Source organism: Sinohyriopsis cumingii, chromosome 10 (genome assembly GCF_028554795.1).
Source record: "Sinohyriopsis cumingii isolate HCF-2022 chromosome 10, ASM2855479v2, whole genome shotgun sequence".
Taxonomy (NCBI): Eukaryota; Metazoa; Mollusca; class Bivalvia; order Unionida; family Unionidae; genus Sinohyriopsis; species Sinohyriopsis cumingii.
Genome location: NC_142970.1, coordinates 88,457,953 through 88,472,275, shown reverse-complemented (window position 1 = coordinate 88,472,275; position 14,323 = coordinate 88,457,953). Strand labels below are relative to the sequence as shown.

At 35.2% G+C, this 14,323-nt stretch overlaps 1 protein-coding gene across 4 annotated transcripts in view; it reads right to left on the bottom strand.

Annotated features, from left to right (window-relative positions):
- Positions 1-13,006, bottom strand: part of LOC149790555 (uncharacterized) — a 45,550-nt gene extending 32,544 nt beyond the window's left edge. For 2 of the 4 annotated variants that reach the window (XM_089972621.1, XM_089972623.1), the window contains exon 1: positions 1,042-1,218. The gene's annotated coding sequence lies outside the window, so the exon portion shown is untranslated. Of the gene's footprint in view, positions 1-1,041; positions 1,219-12,869 lie in introns of those variants that run through there. The other 2 variants (XM_089972620.1, XM_089972624.1) reach the window with 2 other exon arrangements.
- Between the last annotated feature and the right edge of the window lie 1,317 nt (positions 13,007-14,323).

The following is a 14,323-nucleotide window of genomic DNA, read 5'->3' as shown; positions in this document are numbered from 1 at the left end:
ATTTCATCTCCAGAAAATATTTCCTTCTGACTCAAAATATTCAATAATGTTCAATGTATGAACATACCTTAACATTTGCAACGCATGTAGATGTATGTATACCTGCCTAGTATCTACAAGTACCATCTTCTCTCTCTCTCTCTCTCTCTCTGCTTTCAAGGAAAAAACAAACAATATTCTAATCACGATTAAAGAAAAGTAAAACCTGCCTATGATACATGCATCACACTACAATACGTTTATTTTCGATTCTGATTATATAATCCACCGTAGATCCGAGTGGCCGAGTGATCTAAAGCGCTCACCGTTATGGATAACTGCCATCTCACTTCTAAGTTGGTTATAGTCTGGGGCTCGTCCATTGTGGATAAGTCCGAAAGCTTGCCAGTAGCTTCTCTTGAGTCGGTGGTTCTTTCCTGGGTTTACCCGGGTTCTTCCTCCACCATTTATACTTGCCGCCATGTATAGCTTATACTGTGCTGAAAATGGCTTCAAACCCTACAACAGCAACAATATCCGACACCATAAAACATTATGTGCATATATATATTATCCTTTTTTGGAGCAGAATATATTGCGTTTATCAACTTATTTATCAGGCAATATATATTTATCAAAATATCGTCTTACGATTGATTTATTATTGATTCATGTATCAAAAACAAACTTAAACCATAATTTATTCCCAAAAACTTCGATAAAACAAGTTATTTAGCCTCTCATTTCGAACTATACAAATTCAACGTCATTAAGAGCCACATTCTGCGGTAATTTCGCGACAAACACGATACCAATAACCATATAGACACAAGACTCGCACATTGTCTGTCCAATATTTACACGACTATGATGTAATATAATGTCCAGATATACGCGTACATGAACTGAAATCACTGTTTGTGTGTTTTTATGAAATGTGTTCTTCTCTCATTCTCTCATAAAGCACTCTGACTTGGTGAGTATACAGCCTTTTCAACTCGATTCATTAAGTCAAATAGCATTAACAAGGACTCGTTCTATATTTAAAATCTCTTTTCGTACCTTATTTGCTGGAAATGGTTGCTCGAGTTGCTCCTGTTCCTCTAATTTCTACAACATATTCTGGTAAATATTGTCACTGTGTGACTATATAACAGGAAGAGTACTAACTTTTCCTGTTTCTTCTCCCTACCGTGAAGTCTTTAAAACTTTATCTCAATTCGTTCTTTACAATTTCTACAGGGGTTATTATACCCGTATTTAAAAAAATGACTACAAGGAAGTGTTCCTCGATTAGTTTTGAACAATGATCATTTGCTGTACGTAATAAACTATTTTTGAAAAATCGATGTCCTTAACTTGATAGAATGAATCAGCAAAAATACAGAAGTATATTGGCAGCAAATATATATATATATATATATATATATATATATATATATATATATATATATATATATATATATATATATATATATATAATTATTTAGTTATACCACCTGCATTAGAAATAGCATGGCTTTTAAATACTGTTGATATATCAAATTGTGCTCCGCCCATGACACAATAATACGCATGCATAAATAGTCTTGTAACTGTGTGATGTTGGGTCTATTCCTATAGATCAAAATGATGAATTTCCACTCATTAATCATTAGTTAGGTATGAATATAACGAGAAAAAGTAATAATAAGTATCGCTTTCAAAATGAATTTAGCATGGTACACAATTTAATTTCAATCCCCTCTTTTTCTGTTTTCCCCTCCCTTTCTAAGGCACAAAGGAAAAAAAAGGGAGAAATCTGAATGAGAGAGAAAAAGAAATTGGGCTGGATAAATAGCCTTGAAATTGAAATTGCACCAATTATCCTACAATATCGTTCTTAATAACGATAGGGTTACACTTCCCTTGGGACCTATCTCACGTGTTTATATAATCAATGATACACAGCTGCAATTCCCGGTCGACACAGTAAAGTAAACGTCTTGGTTACGGGGCACACATATATGATGTATCTAAGGCTTTGTTGATGTTGTTGTTGTTTCTTAAAGCTATTATAAGGTCCTAAAAATCGATTATTGTTAATTAAATAAATAAAATATACAAAATACCGCCCCACCGCCCCCCCCCCCCCCCCCCCGTCTCTCTCTCTCTCTCTCTCTCTCTCTCTCTCTCTCTCTTCACCATCTTATTAAGATAAGGGCGAAAATCCATGACAAGACGAGAATAGAGGATTTTCGCTTATGTAAAACCAATACGTCTCTGGACCATATGAAAACAATGGCTTTTTGCTTTCAGTCAATACAGTAATAATCAGGCTCGTTGTTCAATATTCTTTTGTTTTTAGCTGTGCGATTTTATATTTATGAGTTTATATATCGATCAAGATATACATTCATTTCGAGAATGTCCCCACTCGCTTCACTGTCTCTATTAGAATTTGTGTAATTTGAAGTTAATATTCGAGCAACGTTCTTCATTCCAATTTCGCGAAGCATCCGATCCATCTGATTCGACAGTTACTCTTACCATTGTGGTACTCGTATAAGCCAAACAAACAATGGATAAGTAGGATCCATGTGTATAACTCCACTTTGGAGAAAAATATACCATTAATATGTTTGAGAAAAACACTACTAATGAAACTCTAGAGATAGCAAGCACGGATACACATATTATGGGCTAGATTGGCCTCACCTGTAAAGGTATGCAGGTAATGGCTGGGGCAAGCAGTTGAGCTGTGCAAAGATTATTCATGTTATCGCCTTTTGCTCCCAAATGAGTTCTATCCCTAACTATAACTGCCACAATCCACAAAAAAAAAGTATTTATAATTTGTTATATTTCATATGTATGTCACGTTGCACAGCGCAAATGTTTTATGTAGACACGGCGAATTTTTCATAAAATATTCAATAATTAGGTCTAATGCTTTTATGTAAAATGTAGTTTTATATCGTATTGTATGTATATAGTTTGGAAATAATTTTAACAGACAATTTGAAAAATAACTGGAATAATTACTGTGTGGTTGACCCCGACTTAGCTTAATGCTGTCAAACAAAACGAACAATCTCAATGTCAGATGTGAGATATTTCTATTTCTCACAGCCATTCGAGTTTTGTTATCGGTTGCGGCTGCACTGGATGCAAAAGCAACTGCTTTAGGAGCCGTCGGCACTACATCCAGGACTTATCTGAAAAAAGCGGTTGGAGGAATTCTAACGTTTCATTAAAAAAATTGTTTTAAAAAAAGGTAATTCGACTACCAGGGACAACTCTCAAATTCCTTCAGACAGAGGTCGCCATCTACCCGTTACTACTGGCATCTGGCTTCCCTGTTAAACCATTTTTGATTCACATGCTAGCCAGGCGCGGCACTAGCTTTTTTGTTTTACTCGTACCGGCGTGTACTGCCACTTGTAGTTGTTGGTTCTTTATCCCTGGAGAGTGGACGACAAAACACTGTTTTATTCCACGCTGTAGTTGCAAACTCGCGCGCGCGCGTGTGTGTGTGTGTGTGTGTGTGTGATTTGGATTTTTAACGTAGCTTTAACAATTGCTAAGTTATTACGCTACGATGTCTGCAGTGTGGCAGTTTATAGTGATGTCTAGCACTGGAGCATCATGCCGCAGACATGTAGCATGATGTCCCATCAAGTCACATTATCCTGACACCAGGCCGACCAGTCCTAACGGTAATCGCTTAATGCTGAGCGCCAAGAGAGACACCTGTTAGTGCCATGTTTATAGCTCTTTGTATGACTCGGTCTGGGATCGAACCCACGACCTTCCGCATCCGAGGCGGACGCTCTAACCACTAGGCCACAGAAGCGGTCCCTGATATGTGAACACATTTTTGAAGCAATGCATGCATTTGAGCGTTCACCAAAACCACTCGCGCTTTTTAATATCATACAAAATACACGTTGACGTGAGGTCTCAGCGACCAGAAGTTGCGTTGATGTATAACGAATCAGATTTGATACCAAAGCAGATTATGCTGAGTTTAGCAGCCGGGTTGTTCTAGACTTCGACCTGGGCGAGCTTGTGATTTCCAAATTCAAGCTGGAAAACTCCAAACCAGAGAGGAAGTGACAATATTGTTCAAAGCTACGATCGTCGTTGCCAAAAACTGGTCCAAATCGGGGGAATCATTTATGTCAAGCTTTGAGCACACCAGCTGTTACATGAAGCATTGATTGATTTGTATATCAAACGCGTTGCCTTCGTGTTTTTGTGATACACAATATGGCCTGTAGGGTTTAGGTTATTTCGCTACATGGAAACTCAATATCTCGCCATTCTGCGCAGTTAATCAATATGATGCGAATTATTCTGTTTCCGACAAGGTAATATAAATTGCTCTAAAAAATTCTCTCAGTTATGCATGACGAATCTAATTATTGTCTGTCCTGCTCGATAATTCTCAACTGCCTCGTCCGAAAGCTTTATTTGAAAGCTGAGAAAGAAGCAAGAGATTTATGATACAAATGCTTCTGTGTCGGTGAATAACACACTATATTTTAAGTTATGGATATGATGCCATGGTGATTGAATTAATCGAGTTCCTCGGGGCCAAAGGATACATCCGGGGAACTAATACTAGAAATTACTTTCAAGTAACAATAAATGGCAAACATGTTTGCTTCATTCTAAGTAGAATCCGTCATATGACGTCTAAACATTTTTCCATCGCATGGTTACTAATCGATAATTGTCATGATCGTGGATCCTGTCATAATTGTATTTTACCGAAATTCATTCACTAGATAAAACTTCGTGCAATAAATAAGAGTGACATGTTTGTTAGTATACGATTCCGTGTCACCTCAAATGTTGAAAGCTATATTACCACCTAAACATATGCAGTGTATACGCTAATTCTTGCTATCCAAACAGTTTAACGGAAGTATCCGCGTACATATACCTGATCTATATAGGTAACTAGTATTGTTCTTCCATCTAGATCTATATTTTTTTCTCAGAAAATTTCACATTTCTAAAAACACTGAATGTTTCTCCTCGATAAAATCGTTGCTTCATAAACGTCTCTCATACCGCTGTTTCTTTGTATTTTAAAACCGCTACTAATACAATTATATTTCAGCAGAAAGACATCTGTCACCAAAAATAATGTAACTTATATTTATAAATGTGATTGTGGTTTATTTCATAATTAAATATTCATTTTATCTTATGTTTTACTTTTAAATACACACGTCGTTAGATGTAAAAGCAGCAATGATATAATGCATACGCTAGTTTACCACAAATATGCAACATCTGCTGGATATACATGCACGTTATTTTCTTTAATTCTCCAAACGATCCAGATATGCTCATAAGCAGAGGAATAGTGGTCAATATTCCTAATTTACATGTCGTACACTTTTCCCATGTTTAACTGCGACGTATGTATAATGGATTATCGGAAAGGTATATATACACATCACCTTTCCGATAATCTATTATACATACGTCGCAGTTAAACATGGGAAAAGTGTACGACATGTAAATTAGGAATATCGACCACTATTCCTCTGCTTATGAGCATATCTGGATCGTTTGGAGAATTAAAGAAAATAACATGCATGTATATCCAGCAGTGTGTGTGTGTGTGTGTGTGTGTGTCTACATATATATATATATATATATATATATATATATATATATATATATATATATATATATATAATGCGTACGAAAGCATCTTTCCAATGCGTAATTTGTTATAAGCCAATAATAAAACATTAGACTAACGCGAACGAAGAGAGAGAAGAAGAAGACGCTTAAGAAGGAAAATGAAATAGTCATAACTGTGGAAATAAAAATTGAATAAGATACATAATGGCAGGTAAATTTCCTACATGGAAAAGGAATGTACTTCCAAAAGTAACATTGCCACAGTGGCTGTATATATTTTGTCGCACTGATAAATATGAATATCACATTATGAATGAATAAATGTAGTTATCAATATACAAATGGGATACAAAACAAGGTACAAACTATATAAATGCAAAGTAAATCTAAATATATTTACTGTTCTTTCCTTTTTGCTTCCTGTATGTAGCCTTGACAAATAATAAGTATTATACTTAACTGAAAACGATGTTCCCGCAAATATTCTTATGGTATATGCACCTGATTCCAATGTATTATTTGAAGACAAATGAGGTTCATTATGCACAAATGCTAGCCAGTACAACAGGATATCGTGTGTTTTAGATTTTTATCAATAATATGAAAGATCAATTGTGTTTATATTATCGCAGCTACTGTTATTGGTATATGCTTAAAGAATAGACGCAATACATGTTTTTAATTGTAATAAGAGACACCTTTCAATGATACATCTGTGACGTGAAAGATGATTCATTCGCCGATAAATTACGCCACTCCCGCTTGTACGATGGAAAATTCTCTCAGAGCTTAAAATAAAATGTGTGAGACAGACAGACAGACAGACAGACAGCGTGATTTACGACGTAACTTTAAAAAATTTCCAGTCACATCTCTATGATGTCTGCAGTGTGGCAGTTTATAGTGATGCCTAGCACTGTGGCATCATGCCTTAAACACAAAAAAAATCATTTCCCATTCAGTCACATTATCCTGACACTAGGCCGAATTGCCCTAACACTAACCTCTTTACCATTTTATAAGTCTTTGGTAGTACCACTGGTATGACTCGGCCAGACTTCGAGCCCACGACCACCCGCATTCGAAGCGGACACTCTAGCCTCTTAAGCTACCGGAGTGGTCAAAACAAACAAAAACTTGAGGTTTTGATTGGAGAAATGTACATATATAAACCTATACTTAAGAATATTCCTTCTGGATATCGCACGTCCCATGGATTAATTCATGTGTCTTTTGATTTCTAATGTTGTGTGTCTGGCAAATATACAAGCAGTTGTGTTTAGTCAGTGTATTAGAGTGTGACAATGCAATAAATTGGTTTTTCTCTATCCGCTACAATATAGGTCCTGAAAGATAAGTCACGTTAACTAAAACTATGCGAAATCTCATAGCATTAAACAGATACATCCAGGGCGTAGAAGAAGAGCAAACCAGCAGAGAATATAATCTGTATTCTACCTTGCTCACAGAAACATTAGAAACATTTGCAAGCGTACATATTAGCTTATTTCTTGACATGGTCAATAAATATAAATCCTTGTTATGTTATACGCACTTGAACCAGTAGTACCATTTTGTTTCGGGTTCAATGCATCAATGTTTAAAAGACAAAAATTTAGATAGATAAATTACGTTATTCTTTGATGAAAGTGCAGTTAAAAGACTGATAATTGTGTCTAACTCTTCAAATGAAGAAAACAGTGGACGTGTTGTGTGGCTTCTTTCTTTCGCATTATCCATTTTCTATGTGTAACTGGTTTTTAACAAAGATCTTTTCTAGGTTTCCTCCATTCAGCAGCAACGGAACACATTAAGTTCCGTTTAAATACAACACCTATATGAATTAATAGATATGTGTATGTGTTAGTATGTGTGTGTGTCTGCGTGTGTGTGTGTGTGTGTGTGTAAATAAATAATAGTATTTGAATGTAATGTTCACAATTAATTTCTGGAGTAATCCAATATGGAAGTACCCAATAAAATTATAAAAATGCAATTGAATTGTAATGTATCATACACTTATCTTATGAAAATATGTTCCATTCATAAGTTTAATTATGCAAACTTTAATTGTAAAAATTACTTTCATTTTTTTTAACTTTATTAAAAGGGTACTTGTATTGCTACTGCTTATTTAGTTTTTATCAATATTGTGTTAATTCGTCCACATTTGTTTGATCTAGGAAGTGATGTAAGATTTTCGTCAAAGATTATGTTTGTTATCAGCTTCCTTCAGAGAAATGAGCTATATCAGATACACTTGGAAAGGTCAAAGGTTTATTGAAAATAATGAGAGAACCTGCTACGTTTAAAGTCATTAATGCTGCAAGACACATGAGCTCCAGTTGCTTACATCAAGCAGAAGTTGGACGCCACCATTTCCATTTTGAAGAAGTACAAATTCGAGTGTGCTTAGCTAATTTATCTTCCTCATCTGCAGACTGATACATTCATTACTTACTTGAATGATACTGTTTAGATTATATGCAACATTCATTTTACTGTTTTTCTCACATAATGTTTATAATATTAATCTTTACATATTGCACTTGCAATTTTGTAATCAATAAATGTAAACATCATCAGGTAAATACAATCATTTATGGTTTTAATACTCATGTCATTAAAGGATATAAATTGTCATACCACACATTTACATTTTTCTTACAATAGTCAAGAATGTTGTTCTAACCCTTGCATATTGTACAGGGATGGCCCTCGAATTAGACAGTTTGGCAGTATTTATATGCTGACAGTTGCAGACTTTTGGTGAAGATGATTTGATACAAAGGACTAGAGACAACATCCTTATCTCAAGTCTTGATAACAGATTTAGTGATGATCATGATGGTGTTATATGTGTATGCAAGATAGCAAACGTCTAGAAGACTCTAGATATTTCCAGCCTCACTAGACAATCCAGGTAATCTCCAATTACTGTTTTGATCAGACAGTTGATGTTTTGCCCATTTTCATATTTTTATATATCGATTTATGTAGTTGTTTAGTTGGGTTTCCATAACAAAAAATATGTAGATGTTGTCCAACTGTTATAGACGTAATATTTCTTTAGCACTAAATTATTTTTTTTAAAATGCAACTGTTTGGCTTAATGCAGACTTTGGTGATGATGGCGTGGCAATTTTGGTGGAGGCTTTCCGGCCAGTGTTTGTCAGTGTATGTGTGGATGCTGATGCAGTGGCATTGGAATGGGACATATGAAAGAGTTTAGTCTACAGCAAGTAGGTGTACGTTCAAATATTTTTAGAAATACAAGAAATATCATGGATGATAGATTTATTAAACATTCTTTATTTAGCATAGTAGCTTGATTACAAAAGGCAACCATTTAAAGAAATAAAGAAATCTTTTAAAAAAACAATTCAATATAAACATTGTTTAAGTATTGACGTTACATTTTTCTTTATGTAAATAAATTCAATTTAATATTTTCTTAATGTATTCTGTTATCTTGCAGTTACAAAGATATATATGCGTTGACTTGGCCCACAGTTGTAAAATCATGTGCCGCTGACTGCATGAATATTCTGGCATTGATTGACCTTATCCTGACAATCCCAGTCCACTCTGCCGATGCTGAGAAGGGTTTCCCAGAGATGAAAATGTTGAAGAGTGACTGGAGATCATGTTTGCGACATTGGGTTCTGTCCAGATACTCTTTATACTGTTCCATACACATGATATTCCAAACTATGATCCATCACCAGCAATATATTTGTGGAATGTTTCTGAAAGTCGGATAAGGAGACCAGAACAAATCCCATAAGGACCCAGAGTGCAGGTGGAGGACGAGAAAGGACACCTGGATCCCTTTCTGTAATTGGATCCAGATTATCTTGAGAAACAAGAAATGTGAATTGACTGATTGATGATTTTTGAAGAGCGATTTATACTTCTGTACTTCTGCATTTCATATGATGATGCTATTTATGAAATAAAAGTGTTGCTAATCTCGATACAAGTGTGTGACATTGTTTTTTGGACAGGACTAGTAATCATTTGGCAGGACTAGTAAAATTTTCAGTATACTAGTCCTTCTGGCTACAAAGAAATGTGTGTTAATTCGTGCCCTGTAATGACCCTATGAGACGAAAAGGAGGCCACAGGATCTTGATCCTTTTTTGTATTAAGGGATTGTCTTTTCGTTCTGATTACAATGCCGACCACATTCGGTAAATTTCCATTTCATTATTGAACTTTTACGAAAGTCCTCGCACATTTCATGAAGTCAGCAGTAGTTTAACAGTGGTTAAATTCGTATTATCTACAAGATAAGATATATTTTGTCATTAGAGGCCTAATTTTCTGTAGACCTTTTGCATTGCGTTTACAAAAGAAAAGAAGGAGGATGCGGTTTTTGTAAAAGGAATGAGAGAAGGTCCCATTTCGTATCATTTGTACCCGCCATTCAATCGTCTTTGCTTTTTACTGGTTACTACAATTCCAGGATAGCTTCTTACCGTCGCGACAACTGCTGTCATGGAAATTCGGTTTCCAGCTTTGATTCAGTTTTAATATTGTTAATCATATCCTCCTAAATTTTATTAAAACTTGTATCTGTTCTCTATGTCAAAAACACCATACCAACCTTTCCTCTGATGCCTGGTCAGCATAGCGTATGGTACAGTTCTGTGCCGTTCTAAACATTCTAATCGTACCGCCTCGTGTACGTACCGTTTCGACAGTTTTCGTACAGTTCCGTTATCATGCACTATTCATTGTCATAATGGACGTTACAAGTACGGCACAAATAGAACCATAATGAATGTTCTTGAATTTTTTTCGCAACACTGCATATAACCGATATGTAAATAAACTATCCTTCATGTTTTTTATCTTTCTAGTCAGATGTTATTAAAGTATAAATATTCTCTGCAATTTTATCGTTATCAACATCTGCGTTATCTTTGATACCATCATCATTACGACTATCTTCATAATCAATGAACAGCTTACAGTGAGTTTAATTTTCTGAATATAGCACAGGGTATTATAGTATCCGTTTCATTAGGCATATCAAGGAACAGTATCATGAAATAATTATGCATTAATGTATTATGTGTATTGCTATATATTCTAAAACGGGAAATGCCAGAATGAGATACCTACCAACTAGATGTGGGCGTGTAAAACAAAGGTGTGGCCGGGAAGTGAGGACGGGTTATACTGCATTTTTAACAAACAAGACTGATTTCATTTGTACAAGCACTAGTATTTCTCCCTTAATTGAGCTATTCAAATGCTTTATCATTTTAATTGTTTCTTGTTCAAAGTTTATTTTATTTTGTCATATTGTTGTGAATCACTTTTGTGTATTGATTAAAACCTAACTTTATCAATCTTGAAGGCTGGTCTTTTTAGATATGATTCATTTCACCACATTTTTGTTTTTGTTCTTTGTATGACAAATTTAGTGTCATGTTCATCAACATAAATTCATATTTAATAGTTGAAACCATGTCAAATATATGTTATAAATGTTTAATTGTAAACGGTATAATGCATTCACCTAATGTGAGAAGAGATACAGTGCGCTTGTCCAAGTATCATTACAGGAGAGTTATATAACACAAGAGGTCAGAAGTATCAGAAGTAAATAATATATGAACGTTTCACTGTAATGCTTCCAGCAGCATACTTATTATTGAACGATTAATTACATCCTCTCCATTTCACAAATACGCACTGTCAACCGTTCGTATACATTGTCCTCTAAAATGTGATCATACTTTATTTACATTGTTTACGCAACTCTACTTTCAGACTAATAATAAATTATCTTAAATGTTTTTTTCCTCCAACATTATAGTACAGTATAAATCAAAAGCAGTAAGTACCTTACGCTTGACAATATATCTTGTGACGTATTCAACAATACTATAGGACATACCTCTTAGACTGGAAATGTTACTTTAAGCAATTTGCAGCCTTTCTTTAATTAGTTGGAATTGATGAATGACTCCAGATTGTATCCAATTTTGTCATATGTATTGTTTGGTCGAAGACTGCTACCTCATAAACTGACTCGCTGTCTTGATAAAACGCTTGCTTTTTTTTAAATAAAATATGTCTTTTGTTTCATCTTATTGGAGAGTGATCGCATAATATTTACTAGAACTTCAAGTAAATTCAGCCGAACGCAAAGGTACCTAATTTGTTCTTTCTTTTCACTGCATTGTGTTGATCATCGTGCTATCGGAGCTGTCTGGAAGTTATCTAAGTTTGAAGAAATTTGTAAACGTCCAACTCTCTCTCTCTCTCTCTCTCTCTCTCACACACACATACACACACACACACACACACACACAGAGGCACACACGCACACATCTTTTCCAGAACAGGATATCATTTTAATGTTTGAAGTTGACAAATTATGCATTTTCATTCTAATTGCTTTTTTGTAACACAACTAGAACTTTATTCTATTTTCAGATTGTTCATACTTGATCAGGATATCCCTTCATACGTTGATTCCTGCTTTTACTTTAAATTAATGAATATTATCGTCACCTCACTAAAATCTATGAGTGTTATCAGAACATACTATTGTGCCAATATTTATGTCGTAACAGTGGTAGAATGGCCTTTGTCTCGTACTTCACATACAGTTTCGTAGTGGGATCAATAAATTGTGTATAGTAATATCGTAACGTTAAAACCTTTAAAAATAGTCCAGCACTGTGAAACATAAATAATGGGTACACAAAAGTTAATTCAAACCCAATCCCACTCAGTGTTTAATAAACATCTGTATAAACACCGAACACGATGCTAATAATGGTTCTGCTACTCTCAGTCTCCCCTCCCCTCGTATTTAGCCAATTTCTATACGAAAAAATCAAAGGTTTAAATGAACCAGAAAACTCACATCTTAACTACTGTGAGTTTTAAATCACACCGCATGTACAAGTCCCTGGTACAGTATACGTTTCAGTTCACGGTACGTTTTTCATTTACATCGATAACCTGATATTCCTATTGTTTGTAATTGGCCTCTCCTGAAATGAAAACATAAATGCAGTAACTGTTGACAAAGTGTTGGAGAACTATATTTCTGATGTGTATGTTCGATGTAGACACATTCAGATTTATAGATATAACTTACTGTAGTAATTATATGTGAAAAATGGGAACCAGTCTAGAAATAAATAAGCATAAAACAGAGCATATATGTGTTTGGATTGCCATGATTGATGAATGAAGAAAAGTAAAATGATACTTACAATTACCAAACATTGGAGAGCTTTGCTGTTTGTATCTCAAAAATAAAACGAATTAGATAAAGGCCATGTCCTGTTAATGCCATTTCAGTCCTTTAACAGTAGCATTCTGAACCGCAATTAGCGCCTGATACTTTGGGCAAGGGATAGGTAACACATGTTTCACGCACATGTACATTAAATCGATGCAGTGGATTATATAGTTTAATCCACACACAAGCTTGCATCTAGAAGGGGTCTATACTGAAGGGTATAGTAATGAATTTTTTTTAGAAATGTAAAGCGTTTGAAATTTTCATATTATTGTGTTTCCATATTGAAGTCTTTTATCAGTAGAGATGTAAGGCAAGCATCAGATAAAAGTACCTTTGTTAAATTATACGATTGGGTTAAGTGTTGAATGGTGTCGTAGCCTCCTGAAATGTACACACGTATTATACCCCCATGATGTGTACCATCGTATTACATGAATTGTCCTCCCGTGTCGGACTATATGCTTGAACGGTGATGTAACACAAGGGCCCTACCTAACCAAAACTTTTTTTTTAGTTTGTGTTGTTTGTCATATTTGCTTTACACAATTAAGGATTTTATGTATTTTGCCAAGCTAGAAGTGATAGTCAGGAAACATTTTCTTTACAGAAGAATTTATAAAACTACGAGGAGCAATAATAGGTCGAAATATAATGACGGTATTATTTCTCTGCTGTACCGCTCCGGTGGCATAAGTGGTTAGAGCAGTGCTGTCCAACCCGCGGCCCACGGGCCGCATGCGGCCCGCGGGCTGATTTTAAATGGCCGGCCAGAGCTCGAGCAGCTATATAGTCGTTGCTTTTCAGTTTATGCTGCGGCCCTCGGCTTCAAGAAAAAACATTTTTCAGTGGCTCATGGTGTCAAAAAGGTTGGACAGCACTGGGTTAGAGCGTCCGCATCGGATGCTGGAGGTTATATTTCGAACCCCATCCAAGTCATACAAAAGACAAAATGGTACTGGCAGGTGTCTCGCTTGGCACTCAGCATTAAGAGGTTAGTGTTAGGATTGGTCGGCCTGGTGTCAGGATAATGTAACTGGGTGGAACATTTTCCTACATGTCTACGGCATGATGGCCCAGTACTAGACATCACTATAAGCTGCCACATTGTAGCTATCTGAAAAAAACTTAAAGCTTCGTTAAAAATACAAAAATTACATTCACACACACACACACAAAGACTTAATTATCGTAGCAATACATTTGGTTCAGTAAGATACTGTAAATGTTAGTAAAGAGTACTAACGTCTTGCAAATGTTTAGCGCATTGTTTACGTATAGTTCTTATAAAACAAAGAATCATCTATTGAAAAACGTTTTCTTCAAGGTATTACCATTATTTGTATAAACAGTGCAGCAATATGAGTATTCACAAATGTGTTGTTACTCATGTATAGGTATAAATTCTAGCATTGGTCATGATAG